Genomic DNA, 17533 nt, shown 5'->3' on the forward strand with positions numbered 1-17533 from the left:
GGACCTGCTTTGAATAAATTGTGGTCCAATCTACTTACAGAGTGGCAGCACTCAGATAAAGAACCATGTCAATGGCACCAAGATGAAAATCATCTGCCGTATATTTTACTCTTTATTTGTAACAGTTTCGCTTCTTGTATTCCTAAACTTCCCTTTGTTGCTCATTCCCAGGGCCATGACCATAGGGGTACCTGAGGATGGCACCGACTACCCCTGGAATCTAATTGGCCACCCCACCTGACCACAACAGCCAGAGCTGTTGATCAGTTTGTGGCGTCTGACATGCCGGGTAAAAGCGGATGGTGCTGCAGCTAAACATTCGTCTTGCTCTTAAGAGTTTAATAGCAATCAGGGCTCTTGCTGACGCTGAATAAAAAATTGGAGCCGATTACGCAGGACAATTTATAGCAAGCAGGTGGGCCTAACCCAGACCGTAACCGGTCTGTACCAGGAAGCTTTTCTGCGCTGCGCAATGCGACACGTGAAGAGATGAACCCACTAGTGATAGCCATAAAGGGGGAAGCCTATACAGAATAAAACAGAGCAGCTCGTGTATGCCCCTTTTCCACTGGCTCCATTTAGACTTCACTCCATTTGGTCTCGCCCTACTTCACAGAACCTGCTGTTTCCATTGACTCACTAATGGTTTAAAGCCCCGCCTGAGCCGTCAGTGTAGTGCCCTGTGCTGCTGTTAACGTTACTGTGTGAATTGTCACTTTAAAGGAATGTGTTTGAAACAATAAAATTAATAATACAATAATAAAAATAAATCGAAAATAAAAACATTAACAAATAAAAATAATGTTTACATTATTGTATGTGCAAGAATGTCTTATATATGTTTTTTTATGTGTAAAATTTTCCACTAGGATAATTTTCTGGGCCACAGCCCAGCCAGAACATATAAAATAAGGCTCAGAGGTTCTGATGTGAGGGGGTGTGGCAGGAGAAGCAGAGAGGAGAGACAATGCGGTCTGGATGGTGAAGCCCCAAAGTTTGCCTAAAGAAGTTGCCTGAACAATTTTGGGCTTTATGAGGAAATTTTTGTCTCAGTCATGGCAACAACTAATCGATGTCTTTTGGCTGCAGTGAAGTTAGTTTTAGGTTGGATATTGGATATTTGTGCTCCACGGATTCAGCCTCCTGTTTGGAGGTTGACATTTAATGATGGTGGTTTGCTTACCGTCATTGCACGCTGTTTCATGGTGGTATTGTTTTGTGTGTTTTGGAGGAAATGTTTGTATGTCTGAACGGCTGATTTTATGTGTGATCAGCTGGTTTAGGATGTTATTAAATACAGCGCCCCCTACTTGCATGTAATTCAGAAAGTGGACCTTTCTTTCAGCCTTCAGGCATGGTTTATGATTTGTAAATAGTAAAATTATATTTGAGTTTGACCAGCTTCGGTCAATGTGGTAATGTTACTGACGTCACTCAGGAGTTTTATTAACTTTTTCCTGCACTACCTCAGTGAAAAACCTTCTCATTTCTCCTGGTCCCATAGTTGGTCAGTGAACAGCAGTCAGTTCAGGTTACATGCTCAGGAGCAGGGACCATAAAACAGTAATGGAAATGCTCACAAATAGGGCTGAGCGAAGTGGAGCCGAGCTAAGTGAAGTCAGTGGAAAAGATATAGATCCCCCCGACTGCCAAGCTATCTCCAACTACACATGCATAGCACTCCATGGTACTCCCAAAACAGTTGTGAGATACTATATCTAGAGCAAAATGTAGGCCTCTGCCAAGGTCTCCTCCCAGTGGGGCATGCCTGGAAGGAAGGTCCATAGGAAAGTTTCAGGATAGTTGACCATAACAATTGACCAAAACCCCAAAAACTGATTTCTTTGAATGTGGATGGACAGTAACTAAATACTGACCTTAGGGAGTCCCTACATCACCGATGCCCCCAGCAACCAAACAATCTTAGATCCCGTTCTGCCTCCTAGACTCTTAGACATTTTAGGTTCTTTACTCTCCCAGACCAAAATAACAAAACTCAAACAAAGGTTCTGTTTAACAGTAACTGTCATGGAATCTAGCCTGATAAAGTACAGAGTCCTGGCATGGGATTCATGTAAGGAATCCCTTGAGTGCAAATGAGCTCTGGATGGTGGTCCTGAGATAACACAGACAGGTGTGGTAGGTCAAGAGGCTGCTCCGAAGTTCAAGGGCCTGGCAAAAGTACTACCCCAGACCACCTCCGGGTTAGTATAGAGGAGTATTGATTAAGAGATGTATAGAGTATGTATGAGGAGTGTGAGTAAATGTCCGGTGTCCATTCTTGTGCATCTTTATGTTGGGTGTGTGGGTGTGGGTGTTTGTTTAAACAAGAGGGTGGGAACGTGTGATTGTGACTGTGTGTGCCTGTTTTTCTGTCAGGTTGGGTCTTGGGCTGCCCCCTCTCCTGGATCGTCTTAGGCCCCCCATCAAATGTGAGGCCTATTTCCTCCCCATCACACTACCTGCTAATGGCTGGAGTCTCTGTCCACCGGTGCATTGGTGGTTCACAGGGACCGGGGTTGAGTGCTGGGGTGTGTGCTGACTCAATCTCGGTAACTGCTTGGCGGGACATGGGCCCCCTGGTCTTCGAGCTTCTGCTGGGGGCTTATGTGCCCTTAGGTTTGAAATTATCCCAAAGCAGTTTCTAATAACATTGTATAGATATATCAAGCGGAGCATTATAGCGTTTGCCATAATGTTCCACTTGTGAAACTAAATCTGTTGGGCTTCTTCTTTGCACTCAGACAACAATTCTGAGTCTCTGCTGGATGGGACACAATAAAATAAAAGAACAGTAGATGAACGGTGATTCGGGCTCTGGCATTATTAAAGAGCAAACTCTGCACACATATGGAATAAATTCACAACCTCCCGCTAAAATATAAGAATTTATTAACAGTCATCATGTTCAGGAGAATGCCAAAGATTTTATTTTTAATAGAATCTATTTTATTTATAAAAAAATCCCCATAAAGTCATTACTGCTGAGAACTAAAGGGTTGAATGGCTCAACAGAGCTATGACTCCTCAGATTATTAAAGCTACTGATGCTGAGCTGGAGTTTTTCATGAAGAACTTCTGCTTCCACCTTCAGGAAGGTTGCAATAACAGCAGAAATATTATCAAATCCTTCCTGTTAGTAAAGGAAGAGAAAAGCCAAATGTTGTATATAATGCTTGTCACTGTTCTCCTGTTCTCGTTACGGCAACAAATAGGTAGCAGCTTTGCTGTGTTTTATGGGTTAAATTGTTTTATGAACTATTATTTAAGTTTCTTAGGATGGCTTCTTACAAAACTTTGACATCAGAGCTCTTTTTTGTCATTTCAGAAAACAAATTTACATTTCAGAAAATCAACCGGAAAGGGAATGTACCAACGCCGAGGCTGACCCGGAAGTCAGCCTCAGGGCTGCATCCTTCGAAGGCCGTATTTGTAGACCGATTACGTTACAGCGCAGCGACGAAGGCTGTCCCAATTCATGAATCATTCCGAGCAAATGCTGCCGACAAATGTGTCCTTATTTTGCCCGATTTGAAGGATGGGTTGTGAGTATCCTTCGCGGCCCATCATTTCCCATCATTCATTGCGGGTCGCAGCGGATTGGTCAAGCAGGGGAAGCCATGGCGGACCATAGCAACAAAAGCTGAGTAAATTGTGGAAAATTACACTTTCTGTGATACAAATTAACTTCTACAATGTTTTTAGTGCGGGAATATAACTATGTAGACGTGAAATATCTGCTTGATTTATCTAGACATCGCTTAATTGTAATTAAGTTATAATTATTTAAATTTTCACATTCCTCGAATTACTGGACGAGGAGGAGGAGTAACAACCATCTTTCAGTCCGATTTATTGATTAGTCCCAGACCAATCAATAGCTACAACTCTTTTGAATATTTAATCCTTAGTTTTCCTCATCCAAATTGCAAAGCACTAAAACCACTTCTGTTTGTTGTTTTGTACCGTCCGCCAGGTCCTTACTCTCAATTTTTAAATCAGTTTTCAGACCTTTTATCTGATTTAGTGTTAAATACAGATAAAGTTATTATAGTGGGGGATTTTAACATTCATGTAGACGCTGAAAGTGATAGCCTAAATATAGCGTTTAATGCTATCTTAGACTCAATTGGCTTTGCTCAAAACATTAACAAACCTACCCACCTTTGTCTTCATTCTCTGGACCTTGTGCTGACATATGGCATTGAGTGTAAAGACATAACAATATTCTCTCATAACCCTGTCCTGTCTGACCATTTCTTAATAACCTTTGAGTTTAATTTAACCGAGTACTCCACACCTGAAAGAAAATTTCATTATAGTAGATCATTATCAGACAATGCTGTAACAACCTTTAAAGAATCTGTTCCACTTTTAATTTCCTCATTATCACTGAAAAGCACAGTGGAGGGCAATAATTCTGTTTCTGCCCCTTCACAAATTGATTCTTTTGTTCATAGTGTTTCTTCATCATTGCGTGATGCATTAGACAATGCAGCCCCCTTGAAAAAGAAGGTAAGCATTCATAGGAGGCTAGCTCCTTGGTTTAATTCAGAGCTGCATACTTTAAAGCACGTTAGAAAATTGGAGAGAAAATGGCGCTCTACACACCTAGAGGATTCCTACTTAATCTGGAAAAATAACCTACTGTTGTATAAAAAGACACTTCACCAAGCTAGAACAGCTTATTTCTCATCATTAATAGAAGAGAACAAGAATAATCGTAGGTTTCTCTTTAGTACAGTTGCTAAACTTACACAGAGTCATAGCTCTGTTGAGCCATCCATTCCCTTAGCTCTTAGCAGCCATGACTTTATGGGATTCTTCTTAAATAAAATTGATTCTATTAAAAAGAAAATCTTTGACATATTCCTGAAGATGATTACTTCATCCTCAGCAAGTGAGACAACATTGGAAATAACTGCAGAACCTGATCTGTGTTTGGACTGTTTTGATCCTGTGGAGCTTCCTGAGTTATCAGAAATATTAGCTTCATCTAAACCTTCAACTTGTATGTTAGACCCAATCCCAACCAAATTATTTAAGGAAGTGTTCCCTCTGATTACCAGCCCCATTTTAGATATGATTAATCTATCTTTAGTAAATGGATCAGAACCACAGGCTTTTAAGTTAGCTGTAATTAAATCTTTATTTCGTGTGATCGAGATGACTTAATAAATTACAGACCTATATCCAATCTTCCATTCTTTTCTAAAATTCTTGAGAAAATAGTTGCTAATCAAATGTGTGAACATTTATACAGCAATGACCTGTTTGAAGAGTTTCAGTCAGGTTTCAGAGCTCATCATAGCACTGAAACAGATCTGCTGAAAGTCACTAATGATATTCTTATGGCCTCAGATAATGGACTTGTGTCTGTTCTGGTTCTGTTAGATCTCAGTGCTGCATTTGATCCAGTCGATCACAAAATTCTCTTAGAAAGGCTGGAATATGCTGTAGGGATCAAGGGAACAGCGCTAGGCTGGTTTAAATCTTATCTGTCTGACAGATTCCAGTTTGTTCATGTAAATGATAAATCATCTTTAAACTCCAGGGTTAATTGTGGAGTACCACAGGGTTCAGTACTTGGGCCAATTCTCTTTACTATATACATGCTTCCAATAGGTCAAATTATTAGGCAGCATAGGATAAATTTTCACTGTTACGCTGATGATACTCAGCTTTACTTATCCATAAATCCTGATGAGCCCAACCAGTTAAATAGACTACAAGAATGTCTTGAAGATATAAAAACTTGGATGACGTAAAATGTTTTGCTTCTAAATTCAGACAAGACAGACGTTGTCGTCTTTGGACCGGAGTCTTTAAAAAAGAAACTGCTTAGTCAATCACTTAACCTGGATGGCATTAAATTGACCTCCAATAATAAAGTAAAAAACCTTGGTGTTATTTTTGACCAGGACATGTCATTTAAATCCTATATTAAACAGGTTTCTAGGATTTCCTTCTTTCATCTCCAGAACATTGCCAAAATTAGAAATATCCTGTCCAGGAGTGACGCTGAAAAACTAGTCCATGCATTTGTTACTTCAAGGCTGGACTATTGTAATTCTTTACTATCAGGATGTCCACAAAATGCAGTTAAAAGCCTTCAGTTGATTCAAAATGCTGCAGCAAGAGTTCTGATGAAAATTAAAAAGAGAGATCATATTTCTCCTATTTTAGCTTCCCTTCATTGGCTCCCTGTTAAATCCAGAATAGAATTTAAAATTCTCCTCCTCACATATAAAGCCCTTAATGATCTAGCTCCATCATACATCAGAGATCTGATTGGTCCATATGTTCCTAACAGAGCATTTTGTTCTCAGACTGCAGGTTTACTGGTGGTTCCTAGAGTCTCTAGAAGTAGAATGGGAGGCAGATCCTTTAGTTATCAGGCTCCTCTCCTGTGGAACCAGCTCCCAGTTTTAGTCCGTGAGGCAGACACCCTGTCTACTTTTAAGGCTAGGCTTAAAACTTTCCTTTTGGATAAAGCTTATAGTTAGAGTGGCTTAGGTTATCAGGGAGGAAGTCTTCCTCCCTCCCTGTTGGTTGGAGTAAGGGGGAGTCAGGTTTAGCCTAAACCGGCTCAGTTATGGTTGAGGTGCAAACACACCCTCCATTTCTGCTACCTGTATGACCCCTTCTCTTTTCCAATGGTTATAATCAGTCTGACAGAGAGAGGTATCCCAATCCTTGTGGTTTTTAGTATAACAATGACCATCAGTGGGACCCTTTGTGGGGTTCCTTGAGACGACATTGTTGTAAATAAGCGCCGTTTAACTAAATAATCTGAACTGAAACTATCTGTGTAGTTATGCTGCTATAGGATTAGGCTGCTGGAGGACATAATGACCACTTTCACCCTCTTCGCTACATTCTCACACTACTCTCCAATTTTGCATTATTTGCTGTTATTTCAGTTTTTAACTTTGTTCTCTCTTTTCTCTTCCTAGAAGCTACACCTGGCCTGGCTCTGTGTCTACCTGTGACACCTTTCTGGAGAGGGGAATCGTCCGAGCTTCTGCTGGCAACAACTTAATGCTCACCTTCTACAGATGATCCACATAGCCCTGTCTTTCAGTGTTTAACCCTTTCTCTCTCCTAGACATGGCTACTGACTGAGCTTCTACTGTAACTAACTCTATGTGCTCTCTTTCAGACTCTAACCTTGAAAACTGGCTCAGAGTTTATCTGTTCTTTCTTTCTAGATGAAACGACTAAAGGAGCTACATCCATTAACATTTACTTTTCCTTCCCATAGAAAGTACTCCTGGATCAGTGCTTCTTTGTTCTCTTTGTGTCTCTGCTCTGTTCCCTCAAACCCCCAGTCGGTCGTGGCAGATGGCCGCTCACACTGAGCCTGGTTCTGGTTCTGCTGGAGGTTTCTTCCTGTTAAAGGGAGTTTTTCCTCTCCACTGTCGCTACATGCATGCTCAGTATGAGGGATTGCTGCAAAGTCAACACCAGTGACTGTCCACTGTCTCTACATGCTCATCCAGGAGGAGTGAATGCTGCAAGTCACTGACTGGATGCAATCTGCTGGGTTTCCTTAGATAGAAAAACTTTTTATCCAATTTGAATAAATAACTGAATCTGACTGAACTGTTCAATTGTTAGGATGAATTGGAATGTTTGAACCCGACTGTTGTGAAGAACCTTGAGACGACATGTGTTGTGAATAGGCGCTATATAAATAAAACTGAATTGAATTGAATTAATTTCAAATGTGCTCCGACGTGTTCGGAGTTTTCCGTTCCCGGCGTAGTAACCGGCTCGCCTCGCCAGTCCTACCGGCGGTGAGGTGAGCTAGACCCGGTAGAGATCTGACCGGACTATCGGCACTAAGCTCCCGCTGGCAGTCATCACAGTGAATGTTTAACACAAGTGATTTCTAACAGTTTATGTTATTATTTTAATTGTTACTGAAAATCGATTTAATATTTCAGGTGATATTAAGGTTAATCAGAATAAATGGACAGTTTTATGTAATCCAACTGTATCACTGGAGAGTGTGATTGAGAATAAATAAGCTTTACAATATGAATTTTTAATGAAGAAATGTTCTATATGTTTTAAAAGTTTATTTATAATTCAGTTAGCATTATAATTTCTGATTCCAGGTAAACCCGACGAGGAATAAACCTCCAAATGTAAATGAATCTCAGTAAAGAAATGAAAAGTTTGAAAGAGCTTGTTTTAGACATTTGCATAGAAATATTTAAATATTTTCTTCAAATTAAGACAAATGTCAAATTAAAAAAGGCTTTATTTTTGCTCTGATATTAAGCAAGATGTTTTTTTTTTTGGTACAAAGGAGCAGACGGGTCAGTTTATGAAGCTCAGGGGTGAGAACTACCACCTTTTTACTGGAGCTAAAAACTCAGCCATCGTGGCTTGGAGGTACAATAACAACATTCTTTACAGTCAGTTTCTGTCCAGTTTTAATAACTTCTATCTTTCTAACTTTCATAAATATCCATCCAGTGATTAACATACTTCTTTTGGTTCAGGACAATTCTGGAGAAGATGGTCCAACAGGTGAAGGTCACCCCTTGCAGGCCAAAACAATGTGGGACAATTTGAAAAGGAAATATAAAGTATGTTCAGAAGTTCTCATGTCACACAAATACAAAATATTTCTAAAAGTCTTGTTGATTTCTCTGTTATAGGAGAAATATGATCTCTCTTTTTAATTTTCATCAGAACTCTGGCTGCAGCATTTTGAATCAGCTGAAGGCTTTTAACTGCATTTTGTGGACATCCTGATAGTAAAGAATTACAATAGTCCAGCCTTGAAGTAACAAATGCATGGACTAGTTTTTCAGCATCACTCCTGGACAGGATATTTCTAATTTTGGCAATGTTCTGGAGATGAAAGAAGGAAACCCTAGAAACCTGTTTAATATGGGATTTAAATGACATGTCCTAGTCAAAGTTAACACCAAGGTTTTTTACTTTATTACCGGAGGTGGATCAAATGCAGCACTGAGATCTAACAGAACCAGAACAGACACAAGTCCATTATCTGAGGCCATAAGAATATCATTAGTGACTTTCAGCAGAGCTGTTTCAGTGCTATGATGAGCTCTGAAACCTGACTGAAACTCTTCAAACAGGTCATTGCTGTATAAATGTTCACACATTTGATTAGCAACTATTTTCTCAAGAATTTTAGATAAAATGGAAGATTGGATATAGGTCTGTAATTTATTAAGTCATCTCGATCAAGCAAAGGTTTCTTAAGTAAAGGTTTAATTACAGCTAACTTAAAAGCCTGTGGTTCTGATCCATTTACTAAAGATAGATGAATCATATCTAAAATGGGGCTGGTAATCAGAGGGAACACTTCCTTAAATAATACAAGTAATAATACATACAAGTTGAAGGTTTAGATGAAGCTAATATTTCTGATAACTCAGGAAGTTTCACAGGATCAGAACAGTCCAAACACAGATCAGGTTCTACAGTTATTTCCAATGTTGTCTCACTTGATGAGGATGAAGTAATCATCTTCAGGAGTATGTCAAAGATTTTATTTTTAATAGAATATTTAATATTATGTAATAATAATAGAATATTTCTGAACTATTTAAGAAAGAAGTACATTTAATACAAATGAGCTCTGGGTCTAACTCTGTATCCAAATTTTCTTTCTTCCTTTTATGGCTTTATGAACATAGGTGGGAGTGGTTCAACCTTTGTACCTGATAGCAGGTTCACCGTCTCCCCATATGTTCTCATTTGAATGAAGCTTTCAGAAAAGGAAAACTTCTGTTAAGTAGGGACTCCTCTCAAAATGAGTTTTTCAAGGACTAAAGACACATGTAGTGACCTAGTGGTTCTTGCATAAGTCGGTAATACCACAAGAGATACAATTGAACAATGCTCTAAAGCAGAGGTGCCTGAATCCAGTGTGGAGAGCTACTATTCTGTAACACTTAGATGCAACGTACCTGAACTCCCTCATCAGTGCTGAAGTTTTATTTGATTCAGGTGTGTTGTAGCATGGATGCAGCTAAATGTTGCAAGATGGCTACAGGACTACTGCCAGTATTAACCTCTTCTGTGCTTCCTTCATTTTTAGCTGCCTCCCATCGTTCTTTGAGGTCCAAGTTTTTCTGTACTTTCCGTCACTGCTTTGTTGCAGGTTCTTTTGAAAACCATCTCACCTGAAAAAAAGCTAAACTGGCTTCAGAAATCGATGGTAAAATGTGTATTTAGGGAAAGTTTGTGTGGGAGCTATTTGGTCTCCATCCACTTAATGTGACATCATCACTTGACTGGGTAATGATCCAGGACCTCAACTTTCAAAATCATTCTGTTTCTGCCTTTTTTTGCATTTGGGTCAACCACCTGACTGGTTCTGTCAGTCCTGATCCATATCTCAGGACAATAAAAAAGGGTTGGAACGTAGACAGAAGGCCCTTTCCCACCAAAGGTCCTGGGATTTAAATACCTGGGTTTTTTTTTAAACCAGGGCTAAAGGAATCCTGCGTAATTTGCATGCCTTCTAAAAGGCCACAGAAAATGTATGTAAATCAGCCTAAAGACGTCTGGGGAAGTTGTGAAGAAAACTGCAATACACCTCCCGTCAAGCAGGTGACAGTAATACGGAAACAAAGGCCAAACATGCAAAGTCCGACCGAAAAGCCGATATATCGCTATTTGTTTACAAAACAAGATGGAGAAAACTCAACTGGCTATTCTGCTGGGGTGGTGAACCACATTGTAACTGAAACTCAGTGATCTGCGAGGGAAGAAGACTGGCGATCTTCGGAAACAACAACAACACGCAGATCTTAAATATGGCGGGAGAGCGGAAGTCAAAACATTGCAAGAAGGTTACTGTGGATGAAGCCCAAATCCATCTGTCTATCTCCTGCTTCGTCTCCCTATCAATCCTGAAAAAAGACCCCCTCCTTACTTGAGTTCACTTGGACACATGAGTTCCTTACAAAGTTCATCTTCTTTCTACTTAAGTCTAACCTCCAATATAGAAAAACACACATCAGACTATCAAAGGTCATCATTTATTAAAGACGACCCCAGCATGGAAGAACTGCGTGTTTAAAATAAGTCAAAGGTTGCTGATTATATAGACTTCAGGGGGGAAAATGGCAGCGAGGAGCTGCTGATCAGAAGCATTGATTAACAGGTTTGGCTGTTGGGTTAAAGGAGGAAGCCTCTTCTCTTTAATCACAACATGGCAGCAGGACTTAGGTTTGCAAAGCTGCATCTGAATGAAGAACAGGACAATGTCCCCTGGACAGATGAGACCAACGTGGACATCACTGATCATAACATCAGAAAATCAATCCAGACAACCTGGATTGATTTTCTGTGGATCCTAAAACACTGAGCAGGCTAGAACCAGTTCACATCTTAGCCCAATCGGATGTCTTCGAGTGAGAATTAAAATACGTCCTTTTATTTTTAGCAGCCAGAGACAAACTGTAGGAAGAGCTCAGAGCTGTGAGAGGTGGTTTATAGCTGAACTGTTGGCTTCTGTCAAACAGTCCAACAAGGCTGTAATTAAGAATATTAAAAACACATTAGGTCCCAGATAGAGTGCTGCTTACTTTGCAAAGTAGCCTACATGAAATGCAGACTGAAACCGGATAGTTTAATGATCAACCAGGTAACTGAACTTGAGGAGCAGGAACAAGCATGGGTATCTCCAACAGTTACATTATCTACACACCTTCTTTGTCAACGCCTTCACAGCTGCAGAACATTACAGACAATTACACGTCCAATCAGGTCTGGAAGTGAGACAGAAGATACACTGTTCTTTTGTCTTCATGTGAGATATTTCTGGCAGGACGTCCTGCAGTCAGTCAGTGATAACTGAGGAGGTTGATAATGAGTAAATGCTTGTAAATTATCAATGTTGGCAGTGCAGACAGTTGAAGAGTGTCTGAATAAAGGGAGGCATGGTTCCCAGTTGCCAGACAGCAACCTGCTGAAGAACCAACCAAACATTTGAATGCAGTGCTGGACCTTGTGTTATCTGGGTTAGAGGCTCACAAAAAGCCTCACGGAGTTCCGTCTAACTGGTTCATAAAGTAATTTCCAGTTAAAACGCTCGGGAGCAGCATGGTGAATTGAAGAGCTTACTTTAATAACAAAAACAGAAAAAAGTTTAGTTAGTTTAATAGGTACGTAGCAGGGTAGGATTCAGGGTAACTAACAGGAGGAACCAGTGGCAAACAATGAACCAGGAAGATTAAATACTGAGCGAAGTAGAGCATGAACCAATGAACTGAGAGAGACTAAGAGACAGCTGGGGACAAGGGAGGCTAATCAATACAGACGGAAAATGACTAATAAACATGATGAGCAGGGAGGTGACCAGAACACAAGTAAACAATGACTAGAATAAAGAACATAAACAAGAGGAAACCAGATCCATAAGGAAATAACTAAACACATCTAATACAGGATCCCAGGGAGCAACAAAACTAAACAGAAGGAATCTAAATAAACCAGAATGAATAGAAAAGTACCTGACTGAGCAGAGAAAATAAACTCAAAAACCCAACAGGGTTCTGTAACAGGTTCTGTAACTGTTGGCTTATCTGACTGCACTCAGTCCAGGTTTTATATTTTCTAACACAACACCAAGGTGAATGAGCTCTGTTGCTGACTGAAGGGCTTACAAGTTCATCGCGGTGGCCGTAGACGTTTGCGGCTGTATTATTAGCACCAAGCTAATAACAGAACTCCAGGACTGGTTCATGTTCTTCCTCCTCATCTTCTAGGAGACTTACTAAGGCTGTGGAGCACAATGGACCACAATGGACCACCTCCTCCTGGATTCTGGGTTTTTGCAACAGAACAAGCAGGTTCCTCTACAGACTTAGAAGCAAAGACCTGAAGCTGGTAAGATCTGTGGGCATCTAAAATCCAGACCTTTCTTTCCTCCTAGGTGACAAATTTAGAGTGGAATCAGTATTTCCAGGACAAGTTGAAGCTTTAATTATATTGTTACCCTGAGCAGCAGCAGGTCCAAACATCCTCCACAAGACTGAGCAGGAGCCGCCATTAATGGATGCGCTTGTAAACTGCAAACATCCGTGCTCACAGTGAAAAGATGCGTTTCACCACCTGAAAGTTAAGCTGCAAAGAAAAAATAAGGTGATTGGGAGATGCCTCTCTGTGATGACCTTTTCAAGCCAAGGAAATTGATCAACTCCTGTATTCCAGCATTTTATTGTTTTGAATTTAAAACTTTAGAGGATTTGTTTCCTTGGAAATGTGAGAAAAATATGTCTCTTATTTGATGAGGCTAGCTGAGGTGCACTAATTACTCAAACACTCCTGGAAGGCACATATATCTGGTATTGTTTGGTCTACAGGTCAGTTTGCTGTCCCTGAAGGTGAGTGAGTTATGGGGAGACGTTTTGGTAGCTGAGGAGAACATGACATGTTTGTTTCTGAGCTCACGATTCCAACAACTTATGAGATATTTGGGGTTTCTTGATCACTTGGACCCATGAGGTTGTTAAGTAAATTTGCCTTTTGTTTGTTGCTTTGTGTTCCTGCCATCCCGAAGACAAAGTTCTTTGTTTGGCATTGGAGCCCAATGGCAGACTGTCCGAGCACCAGTGCAGACTAGTCCCAGCCCTGCCCAGACCCAAACGACCCCGGCCAAAATCCAGACCCCCCTCTCCGACTCCGACCCCCAACGACCCCTGTCCCCAGAGGGGGCCACAAAAAAATGAGGGATCCACCTGGTTAAAAGGAGCCCGTCAACCAGTGCCGCCCCAAGACGAAACAGTCACAACCCCCCCAAATAATTCTCATTCTCATCCCACCCCCCATGAACCCCGACATGAATTTCCCAATAGGGCCAAACCCGAACCAGGACACAGATATCAAACACATCCCCTCCCCACGTGGGGCACACCCCCACAGGAGAGCTCCATCCCCAAAAAGCCTATGAACACACATCCATATAGCTCATATAGCAGTGCACACAGCACCCTCCAAGCAACCCCACCGCATCCCACTATACACCACACAGTGTGTGACACTGCTTGCAATGCCCCCGCAACCACACAAACACACCACATAACCACCAACCCACCCTTCTACTGTCTGATCTCTTCTACTGTCAGTATCCGAGGGTATTACTTTTGTTCACAGTGTTTTGGTTCGGTATAACCTGATGTAGATAAATGTGTCCCTCTGGACTCTGGTTGAAGCTGAAGTCTTTCTGCTCAATAAAGTTGTGAGATTGTGACCTCAGTGCTTATTATTTTTTTAGAAGTGTGTCATTCCTCTGCTTGGATCATGATTCAGATTCTCCTTGAAGATGTGAGGAGAAGATTGTTCTGCTCACTTCTTGTCTCAACTGTGGTCAGATGAGACAGTCTGAGTCTCATCTGACTGACCTTTTCAGAAACAGAGATTCTAGGTGGGTCGGCTGTGAAAGAAAGGATGAATATCTATTCCACTCCTTAGTATGGTGGAGGATCTGTGATGCTGTGGGCTAATTTCTCTTTCAAAGGCCCTGGAAACCTTGTTAGAGTGTATGTCCTCAAAAGATCTCTGAAATACCAGAAGATTTTATTGAAAATCTGGTGACCTAAATCATGTAGAAAACCTACAGGGGGCGCTGAAGAGAAAAAGAACCAGAACTCTGGACCATCTGGAAATTAACAGTCATTCCTCTCCTGAAATGTTTCCAGAGAAGACTGAATTCTGTCCTGTTAGAAACAGCAGGGGGCGCAATATCTGTTCAACGGGGATTTTATTAAGAACAGTTATTTTCTGTTGTGTGATTTCTGCCTGCTGAATAAATCTCCAGTTTGTTCCTAAAAGATGGATCAGAACCATACTTCAGACGGCTGTATTCTCTGCCCTACTAGAGGGTGACACGGGAGTGGATTTTCTCTCCTGTCTCATCCCGCTCCCACAGAAAAATGTCTTGTCCCATCCTAATCCCAGGCCAGCATAACAAAAAAAATCCTGTCCCGTCCCACTCCTGGTAAATTGACTCCCACTCCTGTGCCACTCCCATTTTTAGTTTTCTTCATTTAGTCTTTTGACAATTTCTTTGAAAGACCAGTTAGGTCCCTGTTTTTAGCTGTAGTAAAGGCCAGTTAATGTAAAAAGAATAATAATGAAGAAATAATAAAATATTAAACAAGGAAACAGACCATGCCTATCTTAGCTGAATAAACAAAATGTACATAATTGTATTTTACTCATTTATTAAGTGATTGTTTCCTTTGAACAATGACATCACTTTTATGTTTCAAGTTGCTGAAACGAAAGAAAAATGCACCTAGTAAGAGAAATGTTCTTGTTGAACAAAAGGACAAAAAGGTATTACCTTCATAATTTAGAAACTGTACCTCAATGGTTCACAGCCCTGGTCCTCAGGGACCCCTTCCCTGCTAGTTTTAGATGTGTTTCTGCTCCAGAACACCTGATTTAAATTCTGACATGACCTCCTATACAGGCATCAAGAATGGAGGGTCAAACTGGACAACATTAATACAATAAAATCATCATTAAATAAATAAATGTTGTGAATGTCCCATAAGTGAAGTAAATGTAACATGAAAGAAATGTAACATTAAATGTACCATTAAATTAAAGGTACCATTTATTTATTTAATACATCATTAGAAACAATAAATGTACCATTATATCATGAAATGGAATATTATGCAATTAAATGTGCCACTGAATAATTACGTATAATTTTAAAGACGACATGACGTAATTAGTGGTACACTTAATATTTAATGATGTATTAAATAAATTGTACATTTAATGGTACATTCAATTTTTTTCTATTTCACAACATATTTATTTAATATCTTCCCTTAATGAAGCCTTTCTATACGGAGTCCGCGAGGGGACAAGGGGGGATTTTTTCTCTTTTGTGTCCCCACGCAATAGTCTTTGCGTTATTTCACAATACTTTGTGGGATAATTTCCAAACCAGATAACTGCAAAAATGAAACAAACACTACACCCGTTTTGATATTTATTGAGTTTTATTTTGAAATCAGCATTTAATAAAATGATCTTCAATCAGACTAAAAGACAGTTATTATCCACAAGCTGTCAAACAAACTACTGAACTCTGGACCATAAAACTGCACGAAACCACATCTGTTACACTTTATTTCCTTATTACTGCTGCATGATGGGTACTTTGTTTTGTACGCCATTAGTGTTTTTGTTTTTATCGTGATTTGAACGGTTCTTCTTATCCTAAACATTTAATCACATTGTTTACTGCGTGTTAACCTGCATATGACAAATAAACCATATCAATCACATATCAGTGTTTGTTTTATGAGCAGTTTATCATCTGTGCTGTTGCTCCAAAATGCTGAACGCAAAAGTATTGCGTGGAGACGCAAAAGTAATAAATTTCTCCATGTCCCCTCACGGGCTTCCGTACCTTACCTCTTAAATCTTTAGAGCACATGCAGCAGTTTTGTTGGTCAGATGAGACTTGACACATGATGGTACTTTTGGTTTGATGAATGAAGAGAAGCAGGGTTGATTTAATCCAGAATCTGTCTAACAAGTGTCCTTTAATCTCTGGTGAACTTGATTACGACTAAACACGTTTTACAAGCAGCATACTGCGTGTTAAAACCGCTACATTCAACTCTCCTGAAGTTCAGTAATATTTGTGACTTTCCTGTCAGCTCTATGAGTTTAATAGATACGTCCTTATTTCTGACTTTACGTTACAAATCCAATTTTACCACGTCCAGTTCTCCACCTGCGTTTGCTCCCTCCATCCTGAACGCAGGTGGAAAACATCGATCAGAAGCACTGTTGGCTTGTGGGTCGTGTAGTTCGTTTGACTCACATTATAGTTTAGGCTTCTTGGAAAAAAATTACACAATGGCGGCATCGATCCAAGTTTTTTTTCTTAAAGTTTATAACAAAGTCTCAGTTTTACATTTCCAAAGACAATTGATCCTAGTTTATTTTCCCTCCTATTGGTTAGCTCCCGCTCCCGTCTGCTCCAGTTCATGTTTTAATCCTGTACCGTCCCAATCACGGGATCTTTACTGATGCTGTCTCCCGTCCCGCGGGTTTCCCGTGGGAATCCCGCGGGAAACCCGTGACCCGTGGGACTCCCGAAAAAATGTCAGCCTCTCTGCCCTACATGGACTGGAGGTTCATCAGCGCCGCCTCGTTGGTGTTAGAGATCAAACCAAAGCAGATCTGATCTGAGATCTGCGACATTAATCAAACAAACTACAGAAGCCCTTAAAGGACAAAACAGCAAAAACAGCACCAATACTCAGGGGTTTAGATCATTTAGTAGCAACTTTGTTACGGTTGCTTTAACTCTGAGAAGTAGAAGGAAGGTTTTAAAGTTTAATCAACAGGATCAATGAATCACCTCATAAACTGTTGTTTCATATTTATTTATATGTTGAACAGGAAACTAATTCATAATCAATACTGAGGTGAAAACTAAACATGAAGGTAAAAATTTGTCCTTTCAGGACTTCTGTAGCTATTAAATAAAGATGCATTCAGA

The sequence above is a fragment of the Girardinichthys multiradiatus genome, chromosome X (assembly GCF_021462225.1).
Source record: "Girardinichthys multiradiatus isolate DD_20200921_A chromosome X, DD_fGirMul_XY1, whole genome shotgun sequence".
NCBI classification, from domain to species: domain Eukaryota; kingdom Metazoa; phylum Chordata; class Actinopteri; order Cyprinodontiformes; family Goodeidae; genus Girardinichthys; species Girardinichthys multiradiatus.